This window comes from Podarcis tiliguerta, assembly GCF_965153285.1.
Source record: "Podarcis tiliguerta genome assembly, chromosome: 8".
NCBI lineage: Eukaryota > Metazoa > Chordata > Lepidosauria > Squamata > Lacertidae > Podarcis > Podarcis tiliguerta.
The window spans coordinates 28158505-28175040 of NC_139541.1; the positions used below are offsets into that span (position 1 = coordinate 28158505).

A 16536-nucleotide genomic window follows, 5' to 3' on the forward strand; every position below is an offset into this window, starting at 1 on the left:
AGTAAGGTTGGTGTGGTGCAAGAAGAAAAAGAAAAATGTCTGGAAACAGAATGAATTATGGGCCAGAGAGAAATGTAACTTTTTATTCTATGTGTTGGAAACAAAGATCATATAACTTGCTCTCGGCTATGTCATTTGAGAATCATCAGATCTTCTCTCACTTGAATGATAAATGTCAGGTTCCCAGGAACAACACCCCATCACACATTCTCTTTCACTCTAGCTACAGCTGGAAGAAAATGACTGGGAAAGATCTGAAGCTGCTGTAAAGAACAGAGACCCTGCATTAGACAAAGCAACATTTTTTTTTAAAAAAAGTGCCAGTTGTACAAGAAAAAAATGCAGTGATTCGTCTCATATGCTGTTTACTCAGAAGCAAGATTCCATACCCTCCAGTATTTCTCCGATGAAAATAGGGACATTCTTCTTCTTCTTCTTCTTCTTCTTCTTCTTCTTCTTCTTCTTCTTCTTCTTCTTCTTCTCCCCCCCATCTGACTAGGTTGCCCCATCCATTCTGTGTTGCTTCCCAGAAACATAATAAAAACATAACAAAAATTAAACACTGAAAAACTTTCCTATACAGGGCTGTCTTCAGATGTCTTCTAAAGGTTGTATCTCCTTGGCTCGGGGGGTCACATAACTCCATACCCTCCAACATTTCTCCGATGAAAATAAGAACGTCCTAAGGAAAAGTGGGACATTCTGGGATCAAACGAGAAACTGAAACATCTTCTGTAAATCTGGGACTGACCTTGGAAAATACAGACACTTGGAGGGTCTGAGCTTCTTTGTGTTCAATGAGGCTTACTTCTTAGTAAATGTGTTTAGATTTGTTGCAAACTTACCCTTCGATTCCTGTTGATATGGGTGCAGGCAGCAAAAAAAATTAAGACCAATCTATGTGTGATATTAACTGTGCGGCTGCAATTAATGGACACATTTTTGTTTTGAAAACAGTAGCTGAGAGGAAGTCTGACTTGCACTAGTATTCTGGGAAGCGTAAGTTTAATTCTTTTTATTTATTTCCTTGCTGCATTTATAACCTATCATTTTTCTCCAAGGAGCTCAAGGCGGCATATATAGTTCTCCTGCCAACTCACTGAAACCTCACAACAACTGTGTGAAGTAGGTTACGCTGAGAAAGAATGACTGGGCCCCCAAAATCACCTAGTGAGCTTTATGGCTGAGTGAGAATTTGAACTCTGGTCTCTCCCATGTCTCAGTCCAACGCTCTAACCACTGCACTGCCAATAAATTCTAATGAGGGTTTTGGAATCATCCCCAGTTTTGCAGTGGTTGCTGTCCCTTCCTCATTTTGTACTTAAGAGTATAAAACCTGCTGTCAGACACACACGGTTCAGTTTTTGTAGTTTTGTGTCTTCCAAGGCTCCCTTACAGAAAGGACTATCTTCTCCCATCTTTTAATGGAATGATAGCTTTCAAATGCCCTGTTTTCTGAGCTGTTGATTAAATAAAATGGTGCTGATTGGTGCTGGGTGGCCACAGATGAACAGGGCTTAGCCGTTGCGATCCGCTCCCAAAGAAGCCATTTATCAAAGTTTTATCTGATTTCGGAGGCACTGGATTTATCAGTCACAGTTAATAAACGAAATGTCATTGGGATAAAACTGAAACTATACCTTTCTTGAGTGTTTTTACGCTGAAGCAGGAACTGTAAACAGTATTTGCAGATCTACATATGTCCTTGTGCTAGGTATTACTATGTGCAAGAAATACTAAATCAGTGTCTGCATTTAGTCCCCCCCCCCCTTTAACTCACATTTTGATTGGGGGAGGGAAAAGAAGAAATTGGATTGGATGAAAGCTGTACCTTTCAAAACTTTACCACTTTTAGGAAAGAAAAAGCTTTTTTAAAATTCTCATTGTACAAATGAAACTGATGACAAAATCCATCCTGTTTAAGGTGCACAACCTTGATTTGCTAACATATTTTCATAAATTGAAATCTGATTAACATGAAGGGGAATCAATGGCTTTCGCTGCAGCAGAATAGAAATCCTATAGCTCAGAAAAGCCCCATCTGTTTGCGAGAACACAGTGTACTTCACCCTACATTCTTTGGGGAGGTGGGAACCCAATAAAATAAGTTGTAATGTTTCCTATTTACTAATGAAGAAAAATCCATAAAGTGTTGCTGTTTGGAACAATATGATGGCCACACTTTGCTTTGACTAGAGAAGTGTGAAATGAACTGATCTTTAAAGCTCTTTACACTTTGGGACTGAGACCAAAATGTCCACTTTCTTCTTTATGCCCCTACCTGGCCAATAAGAATTTTGGATCAGGCCAATGGCCCATCTAGTTCCACATCCTGGGCCAACCAGATGCCCCAAAGGGAAACCAGCGAGGAGGATTTGAGCACAGGAACACTCTCTCCTCCTGAAGTTTTCAGCAACTGGTACTCAGAAGAATTACCATGGAAGCAGAGCATAGTCATTGTGCCTAGGAGACACTGACAACCCTCTTCTCTGTGAATTTGTCCAATCCTCTTTTAAAACCATCCAAGTTGGTGGTCATCACTCCCTCCTGTGGGAGCGATTTCCATAGTTTAACTATGCACAGTGTTGGTCATTTGGGAAAGAATGAACAATAGCAAAAAATGCACATCAGCAGAAAAATGTACTAGACATGCATGCCCATCTTCAAGTAGAAAGATTATTGGGGGGGGGGGGTTAAAGGTTTTGCCCTGATTTCCTCAGGGCGGTGGTTTTCAACCAGTGTGCCGTGGCACCCTGGGTGCCTTGAATAATAGTCAGGGGTGCTGCAGGCACCACTGGCCTCTGTCTGTCTTTCCTTCCCACCCTCCTCTGATGCCCCCCAAGTCTTTGCCAAGGTTTGCACAGCCGTTTGTTGCAGCAGCTCTGGCTACAAGTTCCCTGAGGAAATGGTGCCTATTGGAGGCAACTCTCTTTGGGGCATAGGGGGAGGCAGCTCAGAGACCAGGGGAAGCAGCAGAGGACTCACAAGGAGAGGGGATAGGAAAGGAGGCTGAGGAAACACTGCACAAGGGAGGGTGTTTGAAAAAGGATGAGAGGCTGCCAGCTCTGCAGGCAAGGGGTGACATAGCTAGGCTCCTGAGGCCTACAGGGGTGCCACAGAAAGAATGTAGTCGGTTAAGGGAGCTGTGGACTCAAAAAGGTTGAAAACCTCTGCCTCAGGGCATTATCTGCTGGACAACTCTGGGGGGGAAGAGAAGAGAGAGCAAGAGCGAGAGAGAGGGGGGGGAGGGAGGGAGAGCACACATACAGGATCATTAAGTGATTACAAAGGTAAATCTTATTGTCTGGGGAAATGACTTCTGCACAGTTATGTCTTTTATTGGAGCCCAGAATGCAAAGGCATTACTCAATTTAATAAATTCCACTGTATCTTTCAGTCAGCGCGTGCTGATATAAATATCTCCGTTATGTCATATTACCACCTTTGTACGGCTAACGTTGGGTCCTGATGACTCGCGGCTGATAAATGCAAAAGCTCATTTGGTCTGTGAGAGATTGAGTGCTAACACTGTTTAGATTTCTTAATATACTTGTATTAGCATGAATAAGTAATGAGCAAGCCGGGCTTTTTTGAATATTTGATTGTATCTTTGTAATGGATTTGTGTCTTTCTCTTTGGGCTAATGTCATTGTAACTTTGTTGGTGTCATAACTCCAAACCTTGGCCATCGATCTTTATCAGCATATCTTAACTCAATTACTCCCCCATTGCCCAAATTACTATGTCATGATGTTTCCCTTATAGAACTGTGCCACAAACGGCATTTAGGCTACAAACAGGGGCTAATTCGACATACTCACGGACATTCATTGGATCAGATCTATTGGCATGACCCTTTTGACGTAGTTTTCTTTTTTTGGTTAGGCGGGAAGAACCTTTGCTTTCAAACGGATGCTTTTTAAACAAGGAACAACACCCTTGTTTCAAAGAGTGGGCCTTGTGTGGTCTGCAAAATCAAGCTTTGCCTCTCTAAAATGGGGTAGGGGACCACAGACCTTGGAATCAAATGTGGCCCTTCAGGACTTTCCATCTGGCCCCCAGGACTCTCCCCAGGCCACAACTCCTTCCTTCCCCACAGGGCACACCCGATCTCTCCTCACCTGGTTTTTGTCCTCCTCGAGGGCTTTTGCCTAACTGAAATGTGTCCTTGAACTATGACAGTCTCTTGCCTCCCTGGATGGATCAAGGTTTGTGTAAGACTTTGCCATGGCTGGAACAAAACTTGCACATCAACATCAGCATTCAGATCCTAAGGTCCTCCTTGTTCCGCTTAGCAGCCTGCTGCCTATAGCTAGGTTTCTTAGCTCCTCTGTGACATCAGGACAGCCACACCAATGGCAGGCGAGGAAGCCATTATATATCTGCTGGTCCGTCTAAGGCTATGGCCCACAGGTATCAAAATATTTCTGGAGAGTCTTGTCTAAATCATTAGGTAAGAATTTTTGTGTGTGTGCAGTTTTTGTCTGGGGGTGATCTGATGCTGTAAGCTGGGCACACCGTTAGCACGCTCATGTGGTTCTTTGTTGGTGGGAGATACCACTTTGGATTGCAGGTGGGAGCTCAAATGGTTTGAATGGCTCCCTTGCATAAAAAAGCAGAAACAAAATTGTTTACACAGAAATAAAATATAATAAAGTGGAGGATCTAGAGCAGCCTTGCTCAACCTTGGTCCTCCAGATGTTTTGAGACTACAGTTCCCATCACCCCTGACCACTGGTCCTGCTAGCTAGGGATCATGGGAGTTGTAGGCCAAAAACATCTGGAGGGCCGAGGTTGAGGAAGCCTGATCTAAAGCTAGCATTCATTGCAACATTTTGCACAGAGGGAGCACCCCTCACTTGAAACCCAAAGTCATGCCATCCAGCAACAGATATATTTTGTGAAATCTACAAACTATTCAGTAGCTGACATCGGTACACTCAACTACACTTAACCTTAAAATCTGGCCAATTTGCCGTCAGTTGAGTAATTATTATTCCACGGTATACATTGCAAGGGCAATTCTTAACAATAATGACTTTGATAATTCTCCAAATAAGCTGACTCTTTTTGGGGTGCGGAAGGAAGAGAAATATGTTATAGAAATTATAAATGACACCTGGCGGTTGTTGGACCTTTGCCTGATTAGGCTGGCTACTCACAACGTTGTTCTGTCATTTCAGGTCACTTGATTGGCAGCGCAGAGTGTTCTCTCCATGCCATCTGGCAGAGGCCCAAGAGGAATTAATCACGCAGAGATGGAATAATGATGTTTCTGGCACCTGTCTAGCAGACGGACATCCATTTCATCTCCAAGTCACATCACATTCTCAAAATGAACTGAAACATATTGCCTCACACCTAACGAGGAGCCAAGCTGGTTCAGCAGATATCTGCCATGCAAATCATCTCTCTGTAAGCTTTGAGTTTGGGTGGACATGGAGGGCGGGGGAGAAATTTTTCAGTGCCATGTCTGTTGCACAAGGTGGAGTCTAGGGTCAGATATTTACATGTTGAAAGGATCTAGGGGTCTTAGCAGGCCACAAAATTCTCATGTCAACACTGATGCAGCAGCAAAAAAAAAGGTTAATGCAATTTTTGACTGCATCAACAAAAGTCTAGGGTTCAGATCAAGGGAAGTAGTGGTATTTTATTTTATTTATTTATTTATATCACTTGATTGTAGAAAAAAAAAATCAAAATGGTTTCCCAAAATTATCACTCATTTCTGCCTTGGGCAGACCCTACCTGAAGTCCTGTGTCCTATTCTGGGCACTACAGTTTAAAAAACACATTGGCAAGTTGGAACGTGTGCAGGAGAGGGCCACTAGGATGATCAAAGGCCTGGAAACCAAGCTTCATTCGTGAGGAACAGTTGAGAAAGGTGGGTGAGTTTAGCCTGGAGTTTAGCCTGAGAGGGGATAGGACAGATATTTGAAGCTTACTATCCTACTGCCTCTCAATCTTCCCTTCTCCAGACTAAAAATCCCCAACTCCCTCCACTGTTCCTTCAGATAAAGTTGTAATGATGACATAAGAAAAGCCCAAGGAAGGCAAAGGAAGGAGAGTCCACTACCTACTGAGGAGTGGTCCATTCCACTTCAACCAGCTCTTACCACAAAGAAGTTATTCCTGATGTTTCGTTGGAATCTCCTTTCTTGTAACTTAAATCCATTGGTTTGGTTTCTACCTTCTGGCACATGCTTGCTCCATCATCCATGTGACAGCCCTTCGAGATATTTGAAGATGGCCATCATATCACCTCTCAGGTCTCCTCTTCTGCAGGCTAAATATCCTCAACTGTTCCTTCAGATGAAGTTGTAGTAAGTATATAAGAAGACCCCACTGGTTGTCATGATCCCCATGGAGACTTCTTGGCAGGTTTGGCCAGAGGAGGAGTAGGAATGCCATGAGAGCATGGAAACCAGGAGAGAGGCCCAGTGGCTTGGGACACTGTGGAGGGGCTGAGCAGGTTGTCAGGAGAAAACCCTACCTTAGCAACAGTGGACATCCCAAGGCTAAGAAGTAGGAACTGGTCTGATGACTAATGGTAGAAGTAAAAATGAACCCTAGTTAGGAAGATGTTAGCTTGAAAACATAAGTGCTCGGCCTCAGATTTTGCTTCCACAGGAGTGCCATGTAATTCCCTAATTTGATATGTGCCACTTTGCAGAAATAGAAATCTTTCTCAAGCTTCTCTGTACAACTGTAACCCTTCTAGCTCAGGATAATCAGTTCCGTCTTTTTTGCTGGTCTCAGCACTGAGTGAGGATATTTTTGGTACGATATTTATCTTGTAAATGAAGGAATAGTGTGAAACCTTTATGCAGCATCCCTGTTCCTAAACAATAATTCCATCTAGCAAGAGCGAAAATATTAACAATGCTGATGTTTAATTTCGTCAGCCTTTTCATAGCCTTCACCCATTTTATGAAAACCCTGTTCTAAAAGAAAAAATAAAAGTTCCCTTACCTATGGTAAGTTGAAGTGCAAGGACCTTCCAAATGGAACCTTTGAAATAATTTATAATCATATAGTAAGGGCACATAGGACGTGGGTGGCGCTGTGGGTTAAACCACAGAGCCTAGGATTTGCTGATCAGAAGGTCGGCGGTTCAAATCCCTGCGACGGGGTGAGCTCCCGTTGCTCGGTCCCTGCTCCTGCCAACCTAGCAGTTCAAAAGCATGTCAAAGTGCAAGAAGATAAATAGGTGGGAAGGTATTCTGGTGGGAAGGTAAATGGCATTTCCGTGCACTGCTCTGGTTCACCAGAAGCGTCTTAGTCATGCTGGCCACATGATCCGGAAGCTGTACGCCGGCTCCCTCGGCCAATAAAGTGAGATGAGCGCCACAACCCCAGAGTCGGTCACGACTGGACCTAATTGCACGTGCTCTGCCAATGGGCCACATATCTTACCCATGAACCTTGGGAGAATTGGCAAGCCTACCATGAGGCAATGGCTGCTGTGTTAAGCCAGTTAAAATGGCTTCCCTCAGGGCAGCCATTTTATACTCTGTGGGAGGATTGGGGAACTGGAGTCCTTTAGCTCTGTTGCCTCTTTGCAGTGATCATCTTGTCTATTTACAAATGAGCTGTAACTGAACAACCCAGCAGATGAGGAGAGCAGCTCCTCTCAACTTTAAGTAAAGTTAGGAATGCAAATCAAAATTGTGGTAGATGATTGTTCGCTTTGTATTACGTTTGTAAGGCATATCTTTGTCTTATTCAAAAGTTTTGTTCAGAAGCCAACACAAGTGATTATTTTTGTGAGGCGTGTACAAGATCCATTATTAAATTGATTATTCAAATCCCATTTAAAACCTGAAGCCAGATGGCAATTTTCCATTCTTTGTTGCTACTGGCAACCACCAACCCCAAACTGAAAGATCTTCCATTGTGTACAATGGGATTTATGTTTATTTTTTTCACATATCCCATACTTCTGAGAAAAGACTTCACCTACACAAGATAATAAACTCTTTTAAAATAACAATAATTTTGCCCTGCTTCTGAATTTTTATTGCAAGGGCAGTTCCAAAACTCTCATTGATAACCACATAACCAATAATATTGTTTCATATTCTTCATTAACAAATCTGACTCTGAATAAAATTAGATGAGATAAGCAGCATGAACATTTAAAATCCAGCTATGGGATATATATATATATATATATATATATATATATATATATATATGAATGACACCAACCATATCAAACTACAGAAAGAGGCCAGTCCGCATTCAGCAAAAAATTTATGCATGTCAACTCCAAAGTCCAGCTGGGATTTCCTTTAATTTGGAGGAAAGGATGTGGAGGATTGAAGCCAGAAAGCTCATGCATTTCTTGCATAAACATGAATAATTGGACTGATTCAGATAAATCAGAAAGAAACTATTTAAGACATGCCCTGTAAGGATGTGACTTTTGGGATGGGAGAATCAGAAACAATATTTCTTCGGAATCTCTAGTTTCAAACTTCACCTACTGGAGAACTTTTCACCTTCCAGATGTTGGACTCCCAACTCCCATCAACCACAGCCAGTGTGACCAATAGGGGTAGCTGCCAACTGGGTGGTATGGGTGTGCTGGGCACACAGTGTCAAGAGCGTCAGATTGGCTCCACCACCACCCCTTCACCAAATGACCTGCTCTCCACTCTTGGTAGCTTCCCTCTCCCCCTCTTGGTAGCTAGAAGGGCACCACAGCATTGGGACTGGAGTTCTAATTCTTGCTCAGACATTCACCTATCCTGGGCCAATCACACACTACTCATAGCATTGTTATGAAGATGATATTTGAAGGGAGTATCTTGTAAGCTGCTTTGAGGTTGTTGGAGGAAAGGTAAGATATAGATAGATATAGATAGATAGATGATAGATAGATAGATAGATAGATAGATGATAGATAGATGATAGATGATAGATGATAGATAGATAGATAGATAGATAGATAGATAGATGATAGATATATGATAGATGATAGATAAATAGATGATAGATGATAGATGATAGATAGATGATACATAGATAGATAGATAGATAGATAGATAGATGATAGATAGATATAGATAGATAGATAGATGATAGATAGATAGAGAGATAGAGAGATAGAAATGATAGATAGATAGATGATAGATAGAAATGATAGATATAGATAGATAGATAGATAGATAGATAGATAGATAGATAGATGATTGATAGATAGATAGATGATAGATAGATATTCCTACCTACCTATTCATCCATCCATAGGAGCCAAATTCTAGGGATCGATGGGTCTTTACCCTTCCCTATCAAGTCAGTGGTGTAGTGGTTAGAGTGTCAAACCAGGACCTTGGAGACTAGGGTTCAAATCCCCACTCAGCCATGGAACTCAATGGGTGACCCTGGAAGCCAGCCAGTGTCTCCCAGCCTCACCAACTACCTCACCTTCTCACCTTAATGACAGGCTCTCTATTTGCAAATATTTGTGTTTGTGTGTCTCTCTGTGTGTGCGTGCGCTTAAGGATGAGAGATTGTCAGAATTGAGAGACTGTTTATGTTCTGGCAATTGATATGAACCTTATGATTAGCCTGTACATGTTGGAAATAGCAAGAATATGCTACAGGGCACCGTGCACTTCTAACCAAACATTGCAAAAACGCATTAATCAGCATTTCATAGTTCATTACAATCTGACTAATTTTGAAATTCTTCATGTAAATTGATTGCGTGTCTGCCGCATTCAGATAAATGAGCTTTTGTTTTAAGCAACCTTTGCTGAGGAGGCCATATTTCTCCATGACTGAGGTGTTCGCTCTGTTTGAGTGTCACTCTTGACACAGTTGCCAATTGCTAGATCCCTGTTTGCTGTCTGTCTTCCGAAATCCTTTCCTGGCTAGCATGAGTGCAATGGGAGCTGGGTGGCAGTGGAGGAAGCATGTGAGTGAGAGAGTTAGCAAACATTACTCTTCAAGGAACACCCTGTTCTTGCAAACAGGCATCAAGGGGAAGGCGGAGCAGGGAAAAGAAGCAGTCATCCCCGCATCCCTTGTCAAATTCTTTAGGCAGCTGGGGCAGATGGAGTCTAGAGAGAGACGAAATATGGGGGCGAAATTTGATCGGTTATCATCATCACCATAATTTATCCATATGCCTCCTTTCCAAGGCTGCTTACAACATGAAGAGATTTACATAATTATGAAAATACAGCAAAAAAGAGTCATGAGCAATAAATGAAAACATCTCCATAAGCACACAGTAAAATTAAACGATCCCCACATAAGTCATAATAAGGCCCAGCAATCAAGATACCAAAAATTAATACCAAGAACAGCAAAGAAATCAAGCATTTCCAACACTAAATCTTGACTCCAAGATGATTGAGGTTCTGGAAACCAAGCCTTATGAGGAACAGTTGCTCCATGTGATAGCCCTTTAGATATCTGAAGGTGACTATCACATCTCTCGGTTTCCTGTTCTCCAGGCTAAACATATGCAACTCCCTCCATCGTTACTCATAAGACTTGGTTTCCAGAACTTCAACCATCCTGGTCACTCTCCTCTGTACACGCTCCAGCTTGTTCATATCCTTCTTAAAGTATGGTGTCCAGAACTGGACACATTACAATTAATTAATTACTTCATTATTTTGCATGACATTTCAGTTAGCTCTCCTCCTGTAGGAGGAAGCACTGCACACACGGAAAGGGTACCATATAGTTTTACTGTGCCTAGGAGTTTGGTTCAGGATCTTACCATGGGGCATTCTCCTTACGTTTAACCCAGACAGTGAGAAAACTGAGCTTTTAGTGTCATCAACCCAGTCCTGTAGAACACCCTGCAAATAGAAAATCAGTTGGCAACTGTAACAACTTTTAAATGCCTACTGAAAACTTTCCTATTCTACCAGGCTTATGCAGGAGATTAATAGTACATCTCCCACAATGGTCTACTGGTGTGCGTGTGTGTTTCCTTTTAACTTGTTTTTAATTTTTTATATTATTTTACTGTATGGTTTTATGATTTTACATTGTAGACCGCTGTGATATATTTTTATAGTACAGCGGTATATAAATAGGTTTTAATAAATAAATAGACAAACAAACTGAAATCCGCACAGTGCAATTAGAAGCAACTGGAACTGCTCAAATCATTAGCACTAAACATATGCATTAAGGGGAAGAAAAAAAAAACCCACAACCGCCTAAGGAAGACAAGCCACCAATCTCTCCCTTTTGACAACTGTTCGCCTTGCCTCAGCATTCATCGGAGAAGTTGATATCTTCTAAAATACTGATACATCAAAGCTTGCCAATAGCTACTCTGTCAGCATTCCGCATTTCACTTATTTGGCTGTCTATATCAAGTTTTAACACTGTGTGTTGGGTGCCAAGAACATCTATCTAATGATAAATTGCTATGACAGTGAGAAATATGCTTTCTGGGTGATGTGTAAATTATTGATGGGGCCCGGCTGCCAAAATTTTGGCGGCAAAACCTCCTACTTAGCTCACTTGGGGCTTTAGAGGATTATTTTTTTTCCAAAAAGGATGGTCTTTCTTTTTAAAACAGCTATGATAATAATAACAAATGAATGTGCTTGAAAAAGGCTGAAAGTGCCCTCTTCTCATAGGTTGCGCAAAAACCCCTCAAATCCACGAGCCCCATTTCAAGTCTAGTGTGATGTCATCTGACTGACGTCTGAAGTCTTGGCAGCTGAGCTCTAACCCAGCCTGTCTTTTCCTTCCTCCCCAGAAATATTTTCTTCAGGGATGGGCCAGACCTCTGCCTGTGACCTTGAAGAACTGCTGCCAGTCAGAGTGGAGAATACTAAAGGACATGGACGAATAGGATGATCCGGTATATCTTTTACATGTTTTTAGCTTTTTGTATTTTATCTGTGCTGTTTTAATTTGTTTAAGCTGCCTGAGTCCCAATCTGGGAAGAATACTAATAATAATAATAATAATAATAATAATAATAATAATAATGTGAGAGAAAATAATTTAGAAAAAGGGGCCCTGCAATGAGAATTTTCCCAAAGATAAATTTTCCTGAAGGGAGAATGAATTTTGGGATGAACCTGTGCAAAATTGGCACAGGCTGTGAAGCAGCTGATACACCCATCTCTAATTGTTCTATTAAAGCAACAGTCTAATTTCCAGTCAGCCAATGTTCAGCTATACAAAATAGCCACTTGCATATCTATCCATTCATTGCGCACACAGATCTCTGTTCAAATATTAATCATCAGGTTAGGAAAAATAACGTGTGAAACAGCACGGAAATTGAAATTTAATACACTGGAGCCCATTCCCCCCCCCCCAAATAAAAACTGAGATATTATTGACTTTGTTGGAGGCTAAAAGTTGTTTGTCACTTCCTGCTCTTCATTACCAGTACTTAACTCTGCCTTTAACTGTGAAACTATTTAGTGATTTCCTTAATTGCCTCCTCCAAGGTGTGGCCATCAGAAGCTGGATGACAATCCAAATACATTATATCTGCCAGTTCTCTTTGAAAAGTGGATAATGCTATTTCTTTGTCTTTGTGGTCAAACTGTCATTCTCAAAACCTGACTCTCTGAATAGGGTAACAGTTGTTTCACATTTAAATATAGCATGCAATTCACCCGCGAAGAGCGGCAATCATAGAATCACAGCACTGTAAAGGTGGAAGAGATCAAAGCGTTGTCTAGTCCAGTCCCCACAGTGCAGGAAGAATCCCTGACCAATGGCCGTCCAATGGCCTGACCAATGGCCGTCCAACCTCTGTTTTAAAATCTGCAAGGAAAGAGGGCCACCACCTACTGAGGTGGCCGATTCCACTGTCAAACAGATCTTACCACAAGGAAGTTATTCCCGATCAGCTATCACTGCAGAGGAGATAAGCCTCTGTACCTATAGTTCAAGCAGTAGATTAAACACTAAAGGTTTTAGCCAGTGCTAGTCTGACTCAGAGTAGATCTATTGAAATTAATGGACATAACTTACTTTGGATTATTACTTTTGATGGGTCTACTCAGAGTGAAACTTGAATGGGATACAACCCATACTCATCTTCCAATATATCCAGTGCAGGATATTTGAGGTCTGATCTTGAGTTTGTAGCATTTATTATAGATGAATCCTTTTGAGCTCAAGGAAATGTATTGAGATGTCATGAAATTTCAAAGCAACTTCCTCATTGACCAGCCAGTGTGGTTTGGCCTGCAGTGCAGCCCTGAGCAAAAGGAAGCTACATCCATTTTGAGTAGATTAAACCTAGAATAAACATGTAGCTGGAAGGCTTTTTCTTTCTCTTTTTGCAAAACTGGAAGTATGATGGTGTTAACACAGATTTTATGCATTGAAACTCTACTGGGAAGGGTAAGGGGAGAGAGAGAAAGATTACTTCTTGTTGGGGGGGGGTTGTATGTTTTTAGGAAATGTGTAAATCTCTTTATCAAGTGGTAAAGAAACCCATAAAATACTGAGCAAGTCCTAAGAACAAGTCAAAGGCCAAAGGTGATCAGCAGTGTAAAATACATGTGGATAAACGGAACAGAGCCTGTAGGAAGAGGAAGAGTTTGGATTTGATATCCCGCTTTATCACTACCCGAAGGAGTCTCAAAGCGGCTAACATTCTCCTTTCCCTTCCTCCCCCACAACAAACACTCTGTGAGGTGAGTGGGGCTGAGAGACTTCAAAGAAGTGTGACTAGCCCAAGGTCACCCAGCAGCTGCATGTGGAGGAGCGGAGACGCAAACCCGGTTCACCAGATCTTAACCAGATCTTAAGTCCACTGCTCTTAACCACTACACCACACTGGCTCTCCACTCACCACACTGTAGCAGAAAATTCCCTTTGAGGGTTCAATATAGAGGCTCACAACAAATTGTCAGTTATCCAGACAATTCAGTAATGCATTGCAGTTGTGGAGATATTTTCGATGGTGTCTCTCTCCAAGTGGACCCATTGTTTCGTCTCATCTTCTAGGATATACAGGATTATGTGGCATACTTGGTTGGCGATTCTGTGTTGGGGATTCCCCTTCCTCCTTCTGAGGAGGGGAGGTGCAATATTTGGGGCTTATTCTTGACTTTTTGTGTGAGAAAATAAACGAGCACAGTTTTTTCTGCCACTTCTGGAGCTAGGCTGGATGAATCCAGTGTACAATCTGAAAAAAGAAACAAGGCATGTACAGTGGTACCTCTGGTTAAGAACTTAATTCATTCTGGAGGTCCGTTCTTAACCTGAAACTGTTCTTAACCTGAGGTACCACTTTAGCTAACGGGGCCTTCCGCTGTTTTTCCGGGTCATGTGGCCAGCATGACTAAACCACTTCTGGCACAACAGAACACTGAAACCAGAGCGGTGCACAGAAACACTGTTTAACTTCCCACTGGAGCGGTACCTATTTATCTACTTGCACTTTTTGGTGTGCTTTCAAACTGATAGGTTGGAAGGAGCTGTTAGTAGCCCTCCCCTTCATAATTTTGTCTAATCCTCATTTAAAGCCATCCAAGTGGGTGGCCATTACTGCTGGTGGCCAACGTTTTAAATCAGAGGTGGGGGAGCCTGTTTGACTTCACTGGCCAGGTCCTAAATTTGACAGAGGAATGGGGCTTCCTACCTGTCAATCATCTGACATCATGCAGTCAAGTGCAATGCAGTCTTGATGTTGGGACTTCAAAGCACCATGCATAGCCAATCCCATGTTCCCAAGAATCCCATGATGTTCTTCTCCCTCGCTGGCCCTATGCCAACTTCCAAAACATGTGAACAATTCCTCAAGGAAAGTTTTGGGGTAGGGAAAAAAAGCATCTTTGCATGTTTATCATGCTGGTTTTATAAGGGCACTATGTTATGCTGACCTCTCTTCTGAGGAGCCAAGGGTTTTCCAATCACCTTTTCCGCTTGCCCTCTATAAACAACGCTTTATGGCCATTACCAGGCATAATAAGGTGGATTTGTAATCATTGGAACAGCATGCTGATGATGTCAGCGCATTACACCCTGTCAGTGTTTCTCTCGTGTAACATAGAGCAACCAGAGAGCTAGCAATGGTATCTGAGGGGTCATCCACTCTTGTGTGTGGAAACACACAAGCTTATTGTTGCTTGGCTGGCCAAAACATATTCTGTGACCCATAAATGTCCTAGTTAGATAGCACCAGACAACACCCCAAGTTAGCCATTTCATACCTTGACATCTTAGGAAGCCTCTGAGTTGCAGAATCTGAAAAGATAAAAAATAATGTGTTTTTCAAAACATACCTTTCTCCCAGACATGTATTGCATTATTATTATTTTTTTAAAAAAGAGGCAGTGATTTCTACTTTTGACTAGTTAATAGGTATGCATTTTTCTCCCCCCCCCCATTGCTATTACCTCTTCCTGCTACTTTCCAGGTCAGTAGTTTTTCTGCTTAAGAGTTCATTCTGCTTAGACTGATATGCTGTCTTTTTAATGAGGTTATTTCTGGGTTATTAGCCTTCTTGTTATATGATATCTTATAAGAAAGACCTAATTGATGTAAATCAAATACAGTGAGCTGAAGGAAATCAAAAGAATCATATATATATATATATATATATATATATATATATATATATCCATCCTTAAAGTTATTTTGTATAACAAAATTAAATATTAGACTGCTGTTTGGTGTTGGTTTTTTTTTTAAAGCTACAAAGATATACACAACTTTAAGAAGATATCCTTTATTGGTTTGGTTCATACAGATGGAATTTTAAGAAAACCATTGGCATTTCTGTTTGCTGACTAAGCGTTAGATGGAAATTAGTCTGCAACGTATTTGGGAGGGAGGGGTTTAATGGTGCAGCTCAATAACTCCAGTGACATTTTTTAGTCGAGCATTCTTACATAAGCCGTTAAGCTTTAGGTTAATTTTTTTACTGATATTTTCTACTCATACGGAAAGGGGAAGAATCCAAAATATGACAAGAATGATAATAAATTGGATTCTGAGCTAACTTGTTAACCAGCTTGCAACCATACAACCTTTAAAGTAAATTATGTGTACATTGGAGAGCTCAAATTATGTCGCTCAGTCCTACATTGGCATTCTCCCCCCTAAAATTGTGTGTATGCACACTGGCAGAGTAAATGAATGGTGAGGTGATGCCCCCCTCCATTTTTTTTAAATACCCATATGAAGGGGGGGGGGAGAGGAGAAACTACATTAATACTCTGTGCATTAGATGTGCAATAGGTCGTCTCCCAAACAAATGCTGAGACTTGGCACCATTTAGTTTATGCACATTGAGAGCCAGTTTGGTATAGTGGTTAAAGTGTTGGACCAGGACTTGGGAGAGACCGGTGTTCAAATTCCCACCTGGCCCTGAAGCTCACTGCGTGTCAGCCCAGGGGGCCAGTCACTGCCTCTCATCTTAACCTACCTCACAGGGTTTTTGTGGAGATTAAATGAGATAGGGAGGAACCATTTATGCCATCTTGAGCTCCTTGGAGAAAAAGGTGGGATATAAATACAACGAAACAAACACAAACAAACTTTATGCATTTAATTTTTTAAAAAATCTTTATCAGA

The 16536-nt window shown here is 41.6% G+C and overlaps 1 long non-coding RNA gene across 1 annotated transcript; it reads left to right on the forward strand.

The window, feature by feature from the left end:
• The first annotated feature begins 595 nt into the window (after positions 1–595).
• LOC310682796 lies at positions 596–11840 on the forward strand. Its single transcript, XR_014514167.1, has 3 exons — positions 596–999; positions 5184–5415; positions 11741–11840. It is a non-coding gene; the product is annotated as an uncharacterized lncRNA (long non-coding RNA).
• Positions 11841–16536: the final 4696 nt, after the last annotated feature.